Source organism: Arachis stenosperma, chromosome 3 (assembly GCF_014773155.1).
Source record: "Arachis stenosperma cultivar V10309 chromosome 3, arast.V10309.gnm1.PFL2, whole genome shotgun sequence".
NCBI lineage: Eukaryota > Viridiplantae > Streptophyta > Magnoliopsida > Fabales > Fabaceae > Arachis > Arachis stenosperma.
In genome coordinates this window covers 78,286,831-78,292,056 of record NC_080379.1, presented here as the reverse complement: position 1 = coordinate 78,292,056, position 5,226 = coordinate 78,286,831, and the positions used below count along the sequence as shown (strand labels likewise).

The 5,226-nt window shown below is 37.0% G+C and overlaps 1 non-coding gene across 1 annotated transcript; it reads left to right on the top strand.

Annotated features, from left to right (window-relative positions):
- Window positions 1–5,118: 5,118 nt before the first annotated feature.
- On the top strand, window positions 5,119–5,226 carry LOC130972273 (small nucleolar RNA R71). The gene has a single exon (XR_009083463.1). It is a non-coding gene; the product is annotated as a small nucleolar RNA R71 (small nucleolar RNA).

The window sequence follows — 5,226 nt, the reverse complement described above, 5'->3', positions numbered from 1 at the left end:
ATGCTTCTTACTGGCGTGAATGCCAGTCTGTGCTTCCTCCAGAGTGTGATTTTTCTTCTGCTGTTTTTGATTCTGTTTTTAATTTTTATATTTTTTTCGTGACTCCACATGATCATGTACCTAATAAAACACAAAATAACAATAAAATAAAATAAAATAAAAATTAGATAAATAAAATTGGGTTACCTCCCAACAAGCGCTTCTTTAATGTCAATAGCTTGACAGTGGCTCTCATGGAGCCACAAGGTGATCAGGTCAATGTTGTATAGTCCCAACACCAAACTTAGAGTTTGGATATGGGGTGTTAACACCAAACTTAGAGTTTTAGTTGTGGCCTCCCAACACCAAACTTAGAGTTTGACTGTGGGGGCTCTTCTTGACTCTGAACTGAGAGAAGCTCTTCATGCTTACTCTCTTTTGTCACAGAGGGATGGCCCTGTGCTTTAAACACAAGGTTGTCCCCATTCAATTGAAGGACTAATTCACCTCTGTTGACATCTATCACAGCTTCTGCTGTGGCTAGGAAAGGTCTTCCAAGGATGATGCATTCATCCTCTTCCTTCCTAGTGTCTAAGATTATGAAATCAGCAGGGATGTAAAGGCCTTCAACCTTTACTAACACATCCTCCACAATTCCATAAGCTTGTCTCAATGACTTGTCTGCCAATTGTAATGAGAACAAGGCAGGTTGTACCGCAATGATCCCCAGCTTCTCCATTACAGAGAGTGGCATAAGATTTATCCCTGACCCCAGATCACACAGAGCTTTTGCAAAGGTCATGGTGCCTATGGTACAAGGTATCAAAAACTTGCCAGGATCTTGTTTCTTTTGAGGTAAAATTTGCTGAATCCAGGAATCTAGTTCATTAATGAGCAAGGGAGGTTCACTTTCCCAAGTCTCATTACCAAACAACTTGGCATTCAGCTTCAAGATAGCTCCTAAATATTAAGCAACTTGCTCTCCAGTCACATCTTCATCCTCTTCAGAGGAAGAATAGTCTTTAGAGCTCATAAATGGCAGAAGGAGATTTAATGGAATCTCTATGGTCTCTTATATGAGCCTCAGATTCCTTTGGATCCTTAATAGAAAATTCCTTCTTGCTTGAGGGACGTCCTAGGAGGTCTTCCTCACTAGGATCTTCGTCCCCCTCCTCCCTTGTGCATTCGGCCATATTGATTATATCAATGGCCTTGCACTCTCCTTTTGGATTCTCTTCTGTATTACTTGGGAGAATACTGGGAGGAGTTTCAATGACTTTCTTACTCAGCTGGCCCACTTGTGCCTCCAGATTTCTAATGGAGGATCTTGTTTCACTCATGAAACTGAAAGTGGCCTTTGACAGATCAGAGACTAGATTGGCTAAATTAGAAGTGTTTTGTTCAGAATTCTCTGTCTGTTGCTGAGAAGATGATGGAAAAGGCTTGCTATTGCTCAGCCTATTGCGTCCACCATTGTTAAAGCCTTGTTGAGGCTTTTGTTGATCCTTCCATGAGAAATTTGGATGATTTCTCCAAGATGAGTTATAGGTGTTTCCATAAGGTTCACCCATGTAATTAACCTCTGCCATGGCAGGGTTCTCAGGATCATAAGCTTCTTCAGAAGCTGCCTCTTTAGTACTGTTGGATGCATTTTGCCATCCATTCAGATTTTGAGAGATCATGTTGACCTGTTGAGTCAACACTTTGTTCTGAGCCAATATGGCATTCAGAGCATCAATTTCAAGAACTCCTTTCTTCTGAGGTATGCCATTATTCACGGAATTCCTCTCAGAAGTGTACATGAATTGGTTGTTTGCAACCATGTCAATGAGTTCTTGAGCCTCTTCAGGCGCTTTCTTTAGGTGAATAGATCCACCTGCAGAATGGTCCAATGACATTTTTGAAATTTCAGATAGACCATAATAGAATATATCTAATATGGTCCATTCTGAAAACATGTCAGATGGACATCTTTTGGTCAGCTGCTTGTATCTTTCCCAAGCTTCATAGAGGGATTCACCATCTTTTTGTTTGAAGGTTTGAACATCCACTCTCAGCTTGCTCAGCTTTTGAGGAGGAAAGAATTTATCCAAGAAGGCAGTGACCAGCTTATCCCAGGAGTCCAGGCTATCCTTAGGTTGTGAATCCAACCATATTCTAGCTTTGTCTCTTACAGCAAAAGCGAAAAGCATGAGTCTGTAGACTTCAGGATCAACTCCATTCGTCTTTATAGTCTCACAGATCTGCAAGAAATCAGTTAAAAACTGATAAGGATCTTCAGATGGAAGTCCATAAAACTTGCAGTTTTGTTGTATTAAAGCAACTAGTTGAGGCTTAAGCTCAATGTTGTTGGTCCAATGGCAGGAATGGAGATGCTTCTTCCATCAAATTTGGACGTTGGCTTTGTGAAGTCACCAAGCATTCTCCTTGCATTATTATTATTTTCGGCTGCCATCTCCTTCTCTTGTTCGAAAATTTCTGAAAGGTTGTTTCTGGATTGTTGTAATTTAGTTTCTCTTAGTTTCCTTTTCAGTGTCCTTTCAGGTTCAGGATCAATTTCAACAAGAGTGCCTTTTTCCCTGTTCCTGCTCATATGAAAAAGAAGAAAACAAGAAAAGAAGAGGAATCCTCTATGTCACAGTATAGAGATTCCTTTATGTTAGTAGAAAAAGAAAGGGGAGAAGAATGAAGAAAAATGAATAGTCTGTATAAAGAGTAAGGATAGGGGAGGTGAAGAGAAGTGTTAGTAAATAAATAATTAAATAGAATAAGAAAAGAGAGGGGAAATTTCGAAAATAATTTTGAAAAAGCAGTTAGTAATTTTCGAAAATTAAAGATAAGATAAGATTAAAATTAAAACATGAAACACTTAGTTAATTAAAAAGAATTTTTAAAAAAGGGTGGGATATTTTCGAAAATTAGAGAGGGAAACGTAGTTAGGTGGTTTTGAAAAAGATAAGAAACAAACAAAAAGTCAAATAGTTAGTTGAAAAAGATATTAAAATCAAATTTGAGAAAGATAAGAAGATAAGAAGTTAGATAAGATATTTTGAAATCAAATTTTGAAAAAGATAAAATTTTGAGAAGGATAAGATAAAAAGATAAGATAAAAATTTTAATAAAAAGTTATTTTGAAAAAGATTTAATCTTTAAAATGACTTAACTAACAAGAAACTACAAGACAAGATTCTAGAATTTAAAGATTGAACCTTTCTTAACAAGAAAGTAATAAACTTCAAATTTTTTAATCAATCACATTAATTGTTAGCATATTTTCGAAAATATGATTTAAAAGATAAGAAAAAGATTTTGAAAAATAATTTTTAAAATTTTCGAAAATAAGAAAAAAAAAAGGAAGAGATATGATTTTTGAAAAAGATTTTGAAAAGATAAGATTTTTAAAATTGAAATTTTGACTTGACTTGTAAGAAACAACTAATTTTTTAAAATTTTTGACCAAGTCAACCCAAAATTTCGAAAATTTGGAGGGAAATAAGGAAAAGATATTTTTTTGATTTTTGAATTTTTAATTATGAGAGAGAAAAACACAAACATGACCCAAAACATGAAAATTTTGGATCAAAACACATGATGCATGCAAGAACACTATGAATGTCAAGATGAACACCAAGAACACTTTGAAGATCATGATGAACATCAAGAACATATTTTTGAAAAAATTTTGATGCAAAGAAAACATGCAAGACACCAAACTTAGAAATCTTTAATGCATGAACTCTAACAAACGAAAAATTGCTGGAAAGCTCTGGATGTCTACTTTCCAACGCCGTTGAGAGCGCGCCTTTTTAAGTTCTGTAGCTCCAGAAAATCTATTTCGAGTGCAGGGAGGTCAGATTCCAACAACATCAGCAGTCCTTTTGTCAGCCTTTTTCAGAGTTTTGCTCAAGTCCCTCAATTTCAGCCAGAAATTACCTGAAATTACAGAAAAACACACAAACTCATAGTAAAGTCCAGAAATGTGAATTTAACATAAAAGCTAATGAAAACATCCCTAAAAGTAGCTTGAACTTACTGAAAACTACCTAAAAACAATGCCAAAAAGCGTATAAATTATCCGCTCATCAGAGGTTCACCTTCCCAAGTCTTATTACCAAACAACTTGGCATTCAGCTTCATGAAGGCTCCTAGGTATTGAACAACTTGCTCTCTAGTTACTTCTTCATCCTCTTCGGAGGAAGAATAGTCTTCAAAGCTCATGAATGGCAGAAGGAGATTTAATGGGATCTCTATGGTCTCTATATGACCTTCAGATTCCTTTGGGTCCTCAATAGGAAACTCCTTCTTGCTTGAGAGACGTCCCATGAGGTCTTCCTCATTGGGGTTCACGTCCTCTCCTTCCTCTCTAGGTTCGGCCATGTTGATTATGTGAATGGCATTGCACTCTCTTTTTGGATTCTCTTCAGTATTGCTTGGGAGAGTACTAGGGGGAGTTTCAGTGACTTTCTTACTCAGCTGGCCCACTTGTGCCTCCAAATTTCTGATGGAGGACCTTGTTTCACTCATGAAACTTAAAATAGCCTTAGACAGATCAGAGACTATATTTGCTAAGTTAGAGGTGCCTTGCTTAGAATTCTCTGTCTGTTGCTGAGAAGATGATGGAAAAGGCTTGCTATTGCTGAGCCTATTTCTTCCACCATTATTAAAGCCTTGTTGAGGCTTTTGTTGATCCTTCCATCAGAAATTTGGATGATTTCTCCATGATGAATTATAGGTGTTTCCATAAGGTTCACCCATGTAATGTACCTCTGCTATTGCAGGGTTCTCAGGATCATAAGCTTCTTCTTCGGAAGATGCCTCTTTAGTACTGTTGGATGCATTTTGCCATTCATTTAGACTTTGGGAAATCATGTTGACTTGCTGAGTCAACATTTTATTCTGAGCCAATATGGCATTCAGACCATCAATTTCAAGAACTCCCTTCTTTTGAGGCGTCCCATTATTCACGGAATTTCTCTCAGATGTGTACATGAACTGGTTATTTGCAACCATGTCAATAATTTCTTGAGCTTCTGTAGGCATTTTCTTTAGGTGAATGGATCCACCTGTAGAATGGTCCAGTGACATCTTAGAGAACTCAGATAGACCATAATAGAATATATCCAGAATGGTCCACTCTGAAAGCATGTCAGAAGGACACCTTTTGGTCATCTGCTTGTATCTTTCTCAAGCTTCATAGAGGGATTCACCATCTTTTTGTTTGAAGGTCTGAACATCCACTCTAAGCTT